The sequence below is a fragment of the Arvicanthis niloticus genome, chromosome 12 (assembly GCF_011762505.2).
Source record: "Arvicanthis niloticus isolate mArvNil1 chromosome 12, mArvNil1.pat.X, whole genome shotgun sequence".
NCBI lineage: Eukaryota > Metazoa > Chordata > Mammalia > Rodentia > Muridae > Arvicanthis > Arvicanthis niloticus.
Window position 1 is genome coordinate 20,472,163 of NC_047669.1, and position 12,101 is coordinate 20,484,263.

Below are 12,101 nucleotides of genomic sequence, written 5' to 3' on the forward strand. Positions count from 1 at the left end.
GAGAACTAATTCCCAGTAATTCTCTAACTTTACATGTGTAAAACATAGCATGTGCCCTGCCCCATAAAAACACTAAATTGGAATAAATTGTTTCTTCGGCTGGGTGGTGGTGACGAATACCTTTAATCCCAGTGCACAGGAGGCAGAGGCAGATGAATCTTTGTGAGTTCAAAGCCAGCCTGGTCTACGGAGTGAGTTCCAAGACAGCCAGGGTTACACAGAGAAACCCTGTCTTGTGGGGAGGGGGACCTCCATGGTGAGAAGAGGAAGCTGGAAGCTCATCCATGGAGAGAAAGCTCAATCAGAAACTCTAGCTGGCTGCCTCAACCTCCCTAGTTGACTTCTGGCTGGATGTTGGTAAGTCCTTGATTTGATGTGTGAACTAAAGTTTCCAGAAGGAGAAGGGAGGGAGAGAGAGGTGGTGGATAAGTGTAAAATACTTTCTTAAAGGCCCACGTTTGGGAAAATCCTGTGACAGAGGGAGTCTGGGTACTCTGTGAGTCACAGGAGGTTGAGCTACCTGATATAGGTGCCGAGACCCGCACTCCAGTCTTCTGAAAGAGCAGCAAGTGGTTTTAACTCCCCGGCCATCTCTCCAGCCTCCATAAAGCACACCTACCTTAGCTACTAGTCCCACAATAAAGAAGCACTCAGAGAAAACTGACTGACTAATACAAAGTCGACCAATCCATTAACAGGGTCAGTGCAAATGTAGGAATTGACTTAAACCAGCCAAACTCTGCCCCTCGTCATCAGAGGCTTCATTTCTGTGCACACAACCTCCCGAGTTCAAAGGCAGCTCCAGATCTAGTGAGTTTTTTGAGCTCCCGTTTCTTTTAAACCATTCCACCTGTTTCCCTCAGCCTCACAACGCCCCGCGGCTCCCATCACTTCTCAAATATCCGAGTCAGGCAAGTTTCCTAGACTTTATGGGCCATTCTTGAGAGACTCCCTGTTGCTGAAAGAAAACAATCTTTTAAAGAGCAGGAGGGGTGGTGGGCACCACTAATCCCACCATTCAGGAGGCAGCCATTCACCAGCCTGAATACACTATCTCAAAAGCAAGCAAGCAAGCAAGCAAGCAAATAAACAAACAGGATCACTTGTAGTCCAGGCTGACCCCAGACTTAATTTATAGCCAAAGATAACCTTAAACTCTGGTCCTCCTGTCTCCCTCCCAAGTGCTGGGGCTGCAGGTATGTGCCTGTAGTACAGGACTTTTCTGATCCAAATTGGCACCATCTTCAAGAGTTCTACCTGCCTGCTTGCAAAAATCACTACACCAGGGCCTGATGACTACTTACCTTCCTTCTAGAAAAAGAGGATGGGAGAGTCATGGGTCCTTCACTTGTCTCACCGACCCTCCCAAGCAGATGTACAAAATTCTGCCTTGCATGTGGTCCTGGGCATGGTGGGAAAAGATAAATAAAAGAGGCTTGATGCATCTACACAGCCATGAGGAAGCTGCCATCTCTGTGAGGTTCAGACCTTCCAGTGTGGCTTGTGGCTGCTTTTTTTTTTTTTTTTTTTTTTTCCTCCCCTTAGACAGGGTTTCTCTGTGTAGCCCTGGCTGTCCTGGAACTTACTCCATCGACCAGGCTAGCCTCCAATTCAGAGATCTGCCTCCCTCTGCCTCCTGAGTGCTGGGATCAAAAGTGTGCACTCTTCCCAGCTGAACTGTGGCTGCTTTAAGCTCCCCAGAGGGAGGAAGCCCTTAACTCCTCACTCTATAAGTAAGCCAGGTTAACTCAGTGGTTGATTCGGTGAACACATCTGTGTTTGTCATTGTGCCTTAGGACGGAAGGAATTTTAGCAAGACCACAACTCTGCTTAGCTTGAACACTGGGACTGCATGTAGGGCCAGGCATGCTACATTTTTTTTTTATCCTGAATGGTCCCCAGAGGCCCCATGTTGTAAGACTTGATTGCCAGTAGAAGGAAGTTAAGTCACTGGGGTGTGCCCTTGAAGAGATTGAGATGCCAGCCTTTCTTTCATTCTTTTGCTTCTTGATTTGCTATGAGGTGAGCACTCATGATGTTCAGTGCAACCACAGGCCCAAAGCTAACAGGCCTAAGCATCCCCAGACCAGAACCTCAGAGACTTTCAGCCAAAACATATCTTTACTACATTTATGTGAACGTTTTAAATTTGACTTTATTATTTTTGAGACACTGTTTCATCAATTATGGCTGGCTTGGAACTCACTATGTAGACCAGTCTAGTCTCAAACTTTACAGAGATCTGCCTGTCTCTGTCTTCCAAGTGCTGAGACTAAAAGCCTATTCCACCATACCCAGCCAACTTTCTTACTTTGGGTTTCCATTGCTGTGAAGAGATACCATGACCAAGGCAACTCTTTTGTTGTTGTTGTTGTTGTTTTGAGGCAGGGTTTCTCTGTGTAGCCCTGGCTGTTCCTGGAACTCACTCTGTAGACCAGGCTGGCCTCAAACTCAGAAATCCGCCTGCCTCTGCCTCCCAAGTGCTGGGATTAAAGGTGTGCGCCACCACCGCCCGGAGACCAAGGCAACTCTTATAAAGGCAAACACTTAATTGGGGTTAGTTTACAGTTTCAGAGATTATCATCATGGTGGGAAGCATGGCAGCCTGCAGGCAGACATGGTGCTGGAGGAGCCAAGAGTCTACATCTTGATCCACAGACAGCAGAAGGAGACTGTGTAGAACATTGGATGTAGCTTGAACATAGGCGATCTCAATGCCCTCCCCTACGGTGACACACTTCTTCTAACATGGCCACACCCACTCCAACAAGGCCAGGCCTCCCAATAGTACCATGCCTTATGGGCCAAGCATCCAAACACATGAGTCTACTGGGGACCATACCAATTCAAACCGCCACACCTACTAAAAATTTTGTTCAAATGTGTGGAAGTGTGTGTGTGTGTGTGTGTGTGTGTGTGTGTGTGTGTGTGTGAATGTGGACAGGCAGACAGATGTGTTCACCACACACACGGAGATCAGAGGACAGTCAGTTTTCTCCTTATATGTTCACATGGATGACTCAGGTCATTAGGCTTGCTCAGCAAGCAGCTTGCCTGCTGAGCCATCTTGCTGGACTCCCTTAAAATTAAGTTGATTTATCCAGTGCTTGTTTTGTCAATGGAAAGCGGATTAACATGGATGAGACATTCAGATAGCAGCACATTAAAAAAGAAATTATCTGAATAGATGGGAAACCATCTTTCCCTCTGACCAGATTTTCCCAACCACACCTTCTCCCCTAAGCTAGCGCTCTCTCTCTCTCTCTCTCTCTCTCTCTCTCTCTCTCTCTCTCTCTCTCTCTCTCTCTCTCTCTCTCTCTCTCTCTCTCTCTCACAGCTTCCCTCCTGTCCCAGCTTATTGTTAGAGGCCAGCAAATTTCATGGTCAGTAGATGGCGCTGTCTCCTACAATTTGCGGGAAAATGTGACGAGGTTTTTTTTTTTTCAAAAAGGCTATTTCTAACTGCTAACTTCCTTGCTTGCTTTCTTGCTTTTTTGTTTGTTGTTTGTTTGGAAACAGGATCTCACTTGGGAACATCACCGCCAAGTATAATCATTAACTTTATTTTTTAAGTGTATGTGTGTTTGTGTGTGCATGTGCATACTCCAATACCCCAGTGTACATGTGAAAGTCAGAGAACATATTTAGGGAGTCAGTTCTTCTCTCTTTCCACTGTGAACTTCAGGTATTAAACTCAAATTTTTCAGACTTTCAAGGGAAGTGCTTCTGCCCATTGAGTTGTGTTTGGGCCTTTAGTCAGAATTTATACAGTAGTGGGGATCAAACACAGGCCTTCACACATGCTAGGCAAGAACTGTACAACCGAGCTACAGCCCCAGCCCACTTTGTGGTTGTTGTGTTTTCACTTTTGTTTTTAGCCAGGGTCTCACTATATCAACTGTGGTATCCTGCCACGCATCATGCATGTTCAGGCTGGTCTTGAATCTGTGATGGTCCTACCGCTAACTCTAGTTGTTGGCACTTCAGGAGTTTGCCACCATGCCTAGTTCAGCTGGATTTTGTTGAAATATTTGCATCCATTTTACTAGAGCATTAGAGAGCCTTCGTTATCTCCTTTATTGGTCTTCTACTATAACTGAATATTCTTGGTGCTAGGGGTTGAAGCTGGTGTGTCGGCCATTTTCACTAAGCACTGACTCCACCGTGGGCTACAGCCCCAGTACCGAGCAATGCTACTGTCGCATCAGTGGTACTGAGTACAACCGTGTAGATAATAAACACTTTGTCGGGCAGTGGTGGTGCATACTTTTAATCCCAGCTCTCGGGAGGTGGAGGTAGGTGGATCTCTAAGTTCAAGTCCAGCCTGGTCTACAGAGCAAGTAGGGCAGCCAGGACTACACAGAGAAACCCTGTCTCAAAAAAAACAAAAAATAAAATGAGCAACTTAAAAAAAAAATAAACATTTTATTTAGTGGTAATTTTTAAAATATTTTTTAAAAAAGAGAGAGATAAAGATACTTACATGGAAAAATCCTTCAGTTAAGAAAAACAAAAGGCTCCTGGTGAGAAGTTTCTGTCTTTCATCAGTTTTTATGAGGTGAGCAAAGGCTGCTGGGACTTTCCAGTGTTGTCCAGGTATTCTGACTTGGCCTCAGTTGACGACCCACACACAGAAAGCAAGACTAGAGAGGAGGCCAGGGGAGCCTGGAGCAAATAGAGTCTCCACCTCACAGCTGGGAACTACTCTCTTCCATTCAAGGGCAGAGGCTCAGGCAAACCGTGCAAACTCTCATTCTACAGGCCTGGGAATCCTTTTTCCTGAGCTCATAGGCACAGCCCTGACCAGTTCCAGAGAGCTCTGTTGCTCCTAGCTGAAAAGCAGAGGCAATAGCTAGCCTATTAGAGAGCACTCCCTGGAGGCCAGGGAGCACAACTTAGTGGCTCCTGTGTAACCTCCTTAGCTTCTCATGGTGGTTATGAAGTAGGCAGCGTTATTACTTGAGCACGTCAGAAAGCTACTAAAAAAACCTGGCCAAGACTTGAGCCCGGACAGTCCAGCTCTTGGAGCCTGCATTGTGAATGTCAAATTATCCACATAGGTAACGCATGAGACCCACCTCCGAGCTGGACAGTGTTCTGTATTTCTCGGCCCTTGGTGACAGGCACAAAAGAGGAAATATGGGTAGCATTCCCGGAACACATGAGCCTTTAGTCCCAAAGCAGAACAGTTTTTCCATTACTAATGTTCAAATTCCACACAGTCCTCTCCCTAGTAGAGCTATGCATATAAAATCACCCGCAACAGGGCTGAAGAACTGCGCAGGGGCTGAGACACTGATTTGCTCTTTACAGAGGACCTGTACCAAGTATCCAGCATCCACAAGGTGGCTTGTCTATAACTCTGGTTTCAGGGGATTTGATACCCTCTTTTGCTCTCCACAGATATGTGCCTGTTGCATACACATACATTCAGGCAAAACACTTAATCACATAAAGTAATAAAATAAATCTTTTCTAAATTGACTATAATGGTCTCACTTGTTACGTATTACCTCAGGGCTGACTGAGGAAGGTCCACTCTGTGGGACCTTCCTCAGCTCTTTGCTATTCTGTCCTCCACCCACTGGCCAATGGTGGTGTCCTGTTCCTTTATGGTGATGAAAAGATCTTTGAAACTTCTTCGCTTTGGGTGGAAACAGCAATGCAAACAGCACAAGCCCTTGCCAGGAAGGATCTCAAAGATCATGCCTCCCCACCCCCATCTGAGGTCTCTACCATGCAGAAAGTTCTCTGTGGTATTTATATTCACAGAACATAAAGAGCATGCATGCTAGGGGCATGCTCCTGAAACATAAAAACAAATCAATAAAATCAAAGCTTAAAAAAAAAAAGGCATCTTTGGGGTTTTTGTTGTTTTTGAAACAGGTTTGAATGCAGCCCTGGTTTAAAGTCCTGATTCTTCTGACACCATCTCTTGAGTATTAGGGTGGTAGGCGTGTGCCACCATGTACAACTGAGAAGTCACCTTTGAGCCAGTTCTCAATAAGACTCATCATGGTGGTGGTTTGAATGAAAATGGCCCCCATAGGCTCACAGGGAGTGGGACTTATTAGAAGATGGAGCCTTGTAGGAATAGGTGTGGCCTGTTGAAGGAAGTGTGTCAGTGAGGGTGGGCTTTGAGATTTCAAATGCTCAAGCCGGGCCCAGTTTCTTTTTCTTTTCCTGCTGCCAGATGTAGAAATCTCAGCTCCTCCTCCAGCACCAGCCTGTGTGAGGCCATGCTCCTGGCCATGACGACAATGGACTGAACCTCTGAACTGCAAGCCCCAAGAAAATGTTTTCCTTTATAAGAATTACCATGGTCAGCTCAGCGGTGGTGGCACACGCCTTTAATCCCAGCACTTGGGAGGCAGAGGCAGGAGGATTTCTGAGTTCGAGGCCAGCCTGGTCTACAGAGTGAGTTCCAGGACAGCCAGAGCTACACAGAGAAACCCTGTCTCAAAAAACAAAAAAAAACAAAACAACAACAACAAAAAATTACCATGGTCATGGTGTCTCGTCACAGCAGAACTTTGACAGAGACAATTGCCATGTGAAAATGTCTGTTTGTTTATGTGTGAGCACGTGCATGTATGTGTGATGTGTGCTATGGCACACATAGCTATGGTGTTGTGGAGGTCAGAGGTCATACACAGGGTTCTTTTCTGCCAGCTCAGGAGATCCTGAGGTTGAACTCAGGTCATTAGAGCTGTGCACGAGGCCTCTACCAGGGAAGCCATCTCCCTGGTTCCCCACTTCCATTTTCTCTTCTTTTTCTCCTTCTCCATCTCCTTCTTCACCTCTCCAACAGATTTATTTGTAAAGAAATGACCTAAGAGCAAAAAAAAAAAAAAAAAAAAAAAAAAAAATGGGGCCCAGTGTATAGACTAGAAAATAAATACAAATAAATGTAAGTAAGCTGTTTTATAAATTCTTTTTTTTTCTTTTTTTTTTGTTTGTTTGTTTTTGTTTTTTGTTTGTTTTTGTTTTTTTGAGACAGGATTTCTCTGTGTAGCCTTGGCTGTCCTTGGAACTCACTCTGTAGACCAGGCTGGCCTCGAACTCAGAAATCCGCCTGCCTCTGCCTCCCAAGTGTTGGGATTAAAGGCGTGCGCCACCACTGCCCGGCTACAAAATTCTTTCATAACCACAAACATGTACAGAGGATGGTGTCCTGTACAAAACACAACAGATTCAAACGAGGTGTTCTCTTAGCAAGGCTGAAGATTCAGTCTCTGGTATTTGGAATTTAGGATGCAGTCCTTGTTTTTGGATGGATCAGTGGGTATTTGGCCCAGTCCATGCTTTTAACCAGGTTTGAACAGAAGAATGGCCACCCGACCCAGGTACAGGTAGAGGAAGTGTTTGGTCTCGTGTGTAGGGCGGAGCTACTGAGTTCTGACCCACACGCAGTGCCAGGTGGACTTGTACTTTTTGTCAAACTCCTTGATATGGGCCGAGCTATCCTTTTCTATGCTGTGCTTCTCCTACGCCTAAGTACCACACGCCACTGAGTCCTGTTGCATCTCTTCCAACATGTCTGCACTTTTGATCACCGACTTCCGGTCGCACATGGTCACACATTATCATTGATCTGGGTCTTAGGGCCCCTTCTTTGTGGCTCCAATTCCTCCATCCTGCCGCCGATCTCCACTTCCATTTTCTTAGTGAGAACAATTAAGGAACACAATCACCCTCTAAACTGTACACAGTGTCATCCCACTGTGGGATGTCTGTCATTTTTCAAGGACATTTTTTTTTCTGTTATTAATCTAAGTTTCAAACTTAGAAAAAAGCTTACAGAATAATTGCAAGTAGACATTTGGACAATGGACCCACCTGAATATTTTAATAATGTAGGTTCTAGTTCTTTTTGAGACACGGCTCTACTAAAACTTCCACACTGGTGATTCAGAGTCTCACCTTCTGCTTCTGGCCAGGAGGGGAAAGCGCAGGGGATCTTGAGAGAGAAACTCTTAGCTGTCTGGTCAGGTCTGGCAGTGACTTGGAAGGCTTAGTCCTGAGGTGGGAGCCCTTAGCTTACTGTCTGTTGCCAAGTGTTGAAAGGCATTGTGTTCCCTCCCAATAAAGATTCAATTGTGGTTTAGGAATGAATGCCTCTAGAACAGCTATAAGGGGAGGGCCATCCATCCCAAAAGGCCTGGTTTGCCCTGAGTCACATGACTTAGGAGACTAGTGGTCAAAGGCAAAGCCCTAGGGAATTCTTTGCTAATATAAAATGATATTTATTTGTGTATGCATGGCTGTGGGCATGGGATGCCCTGTAGCTAGAGTTACAGGTGGTTATGAGCCACTCAACATAAGTGCTGGAATGTAACCACAGTCTTCTTTAAGAGCAGCAAGCATTAATTCACTGAGCCATCTATCTCTCTGGCTCCAAAGGAGCTCCAGTTATGTGGAGATTGTCACGGTCTCAAAAAAGATCAAAAATTCCATTCAAAGGGGAGGCAGCTCCGAAGCAGTAAGAATGTGGATCTTGGACTGAGGGGACCTCGACACTACTGTTTATTGTCACATCTCCAAGCCCCACGGTCTAATGAGTAAATGTTTGAGCTTGTTGAGTTGTGTGAGTTCACACAGTAAAGACCTGACAGGGTACGATCCTTCAAGGTTTTCTGAGAGTGGTGATAGGTCAGAGTCTTCTGATTCAGCTACTTACTCAAGATGTCTGCGAGACGAAGGATACAGGTCTTGTCCTATAGGTAGAGGACTTGCCTGGCATGCCTGAGGCTCTGGGCTCAAACCTTCTTAATCCCCACATACGTATGACATCAGCTTTCTCCCTTTCTCTGTATATTTGTTTTCATTCATTTCACCTTTTTTATTAAAGTAACTGGAAAATAGTCTGCACCCTTCAGGTTCTGTGAGGAAGCATCTAGAAAAATAAAAATCATGACTGCTTTGTTGGATTGGAAAAGGGAGATTAGATAAAGACTCCAGTAGAGCTTTCCTCTAGGTTAAAGACCTGTTGACAGTTTAAAAAAAAATTAAAAAGATATATATTGTATATACAAGCACAGGCCCTCACATAGACACACAGAATCATATATATGAATAAAATAATAGCAAACCTTAAAAAAAGATTTTGTGTTTTTGGAGTCCTATTTTTTAATACATGTTGGTATTTTGCCTGCATATATGTCTGTGTACCACATACATGCAGAGTCTATGGAGGTCAGAAAAGGATGTTGGACTCCCTGGAACTGCAGTTACAGACAGTTGCTAACTGCTGTGTGGGTGCTGGGAACCAGACCTGGATCCTTTGCAAGAACAGCAAGTGGCCTTAACCACTGGGCTATCTTTCCAGCCCTTTATTCCCACTCCTTTGTTTGTTTGTTTTGTTGTTGGTTTTGTTTTGTTTTTCCAGACAGGGTTTTTCTGTGTAGACCTGGCTGTCCTGGAACTCACTCTGTAGACCAGGCTGGCCTCAGAGATCAGGTTGCCTTAGCTTCTAGAGTGCTGGTTTACAGCCATGAGCACTGTGCATAGCCATGTTTCACAGCCATCTTCTATAAAAGAATCTTTTGAGAGAGAGAGAGAGAGAGAGAGAGAGAGAGAGAGAGAGAGAGAGAGAGAGAGAGATTATTTTTATTCTAGGGTATGGGTATTTTGTCTTCATGTATGTCTCTGTGATATGCATGCAAATATCTGTAGAGTTCAAAGGAGGCTGTCAGACCCTCAGACAGGTGTGAGTTCAGACTGCTGCATGGGTTCTGGGAGTTGAACCCTGATCCTCTAGAAGAGAGGCCATTTATTTTCACCACTGAACACATAACTATTCTTTTTTTTTTTTTTTTTTTTTTTTTTGGTTTTTCGAGACAGGGTTTCTCTGTGTAGCCCTGGCTGTCCTGGAACTCACTCTGTAGACCAGGCTGGCCTTGAACTCAGAAATCCACCTGCCTCTGCCTCCCAAGTGCTGGGATTAAAGGCGTGCGCCACCACTGCCCGGCATAACTATTCTTTTAATGGTAAAAGAAACACAGTGTAAAATGTATCATTTTAGCCATTTTAAGTGGACCATTCTGTGCCAATACTGCTATCCATTTCTAGAACTTTCCCACCATCCCAACTTGAAACTCTGTACTCATAAATAAACTCCTCTCCTCTCCTCCCACCAGTCTGTGGTAACACCTGTTTTATTCTTTTTATCACTCTGTTGGTTCTAGGTACTTTACATAGGTAGACTGTCTGGGTGTGGTAGCTCCCCCCTGTAATCTTAACACCCAGGATATGCAGGCAAACGAATCAAGAATTCAATGTCATTGTCTATAGAGAATTCAAGGCCAGCTTGGGCTGGATGAGAGCAATCCTTCCCCCCCCACACACACACAATTATATAATATTTGTCCCTTTGGGTCTATTTCACGTCACATAGGGTGTTTTTAATTTTGTGTCAGAATTCCATTCCTTTTGCTTTGTATTTATTTTGAGACAGTCTCTCTACATAGCTCTGGCTGTAGACACCCTAGCCTCAAGTTTATAATTATGCCTGCCTTTGCCTCCAGAGTGCTGGGATTACAGGTGTGCCATCGTGCCCAGGTCCATTTCATTTTAAGATCAAATAGATCATCATGTGTATCTGACGCTTTATCTGTGAGCACTTAGATGAAGGACTCGTGGGAGTGGGGCACAAACCACAAAGTAGAAGTTCTGAATTAGACAAAGGCATCTTCAAAATGCAGCTTAGATTGCTCAGGTCTCATGGCTTATGGCAGGTCTGGGCAGGCTGGGGACCCAGAGAACCACCAGGTAAGACAGGAGGGGGCTGGTGAGAACGAGGGCAAGTTGGATCACAGCACTCTCCAGGTGCAATTTAGATAAATGGTGGTCTGTGCCAGGTGTGGGACAAAGTGGGATATTTCAACGGCTACAAGGTGCTCATTTTGGGTGCAGAGAAGATGGGATATTATGGGCTCTGAACTCAAAGAATGCAGGACATAGGAAAGCCACTGTTGTACTTAAAGCAGTGTTCCACCGGCTCTCAGGACTCTCCTAGCTCATCCATCCTACACATTCCTGCCAGACAAATCAACTCTTGGCCCAGGGTATCTTCCAGTTCAAACTCTTTGATCAGCTCCCATAACGAAGAATCACCACCTCTAAGCTGGGATAAATATAGCCCCAAGGCCAATGCCCTGAGGGGCAGGTAATTCCAAGATCTACCTGGGCTGTTTCTGCAGCATGAATTCTGGACAATGGCTGGCAGTAAATATGACTTTTAAGTCATAACAACGCAATATACGACAGAGTATGATATTTGCATATGGGCTAAGGATGAACTTTGAAGTTTGCTCTGGATTGGATCACTTTCCCCTATGCACACGATATTACTAAATGGCTTCTGCCAGTGCCACCCAGTCAGAGTCTGGAAGGTGGGCACAATAAAGCTTTTAAGATCCAAACGCTTTTGTAGGTTTTGCACCCATACCTCCAAGTCCTGACCTTCCAGCTGGTTCTTGACCTACAAAAGTTAGGATGCCTTCCTTAAATCATTCCTGATTTCTGGACAAAACATTCCAGCAGTCGCTTCCTCCAGCATATTAACCCTCAGTGGCTTAGTTTCCTCACCTAAGCAACGGTAGGGATGTTAAGAGTACTCAGGGGGTGAGTTCACAGACATACAGACAGCACTTAGCACAGTGCCTGCTCAGCTCACCTGAGCTTCTATTTTCCATGTGTCCTCCCTTGCCCAACCCAAGCCTGGCGTCTTGATTGAATATGCCGGCGCCTCTGTCCTGTCTCGGGTGAGGCCTGGGCTGCCATGGGCTTGTGGCATGACGAAATGGCAGATCCAAGCTGTACCTGCCCTCGATCCTGAAGTCATAACTGAGATTGCTTTGGCCCAAGTAATCTCTGCAGGCCTAATGGAGCGCGCCCCGCCCCCTCCCGTAGATGCCAAGACCAGGGAGGGAGACCTTAACTGAAAGTTTCGAACCCGCGATCCCCACAAGTGCGTCAGCTGTGACAGCCACCTGGGCAGCCCAGGACCTAGGCGTGCTGGCGGGTCCCAGCGCAGGGCGGAGCTGGTCCGGCCCGGAGCTCGCCCCGCCCCGTCCCGCCTAGCCGTAAACTGACCGAGT

The 12,101-nt window shown here is 45.6% G+C and overlaps 1 pseudogene; it reads right to left on the reverse strand.

Annotated features, from left to right (window-relative positions):
* Positions 1-7,024: 7,024 nt before the first annotated feature.
* LOC117718315 (dynein light chain 1, cytoplasmic pseudogene) lies at positions 7,025-7,574 on the reverse strand (annotated as a pseudogene).
* Positions 7,575-12,101: the final 4,527 nt, after the last annotated feature.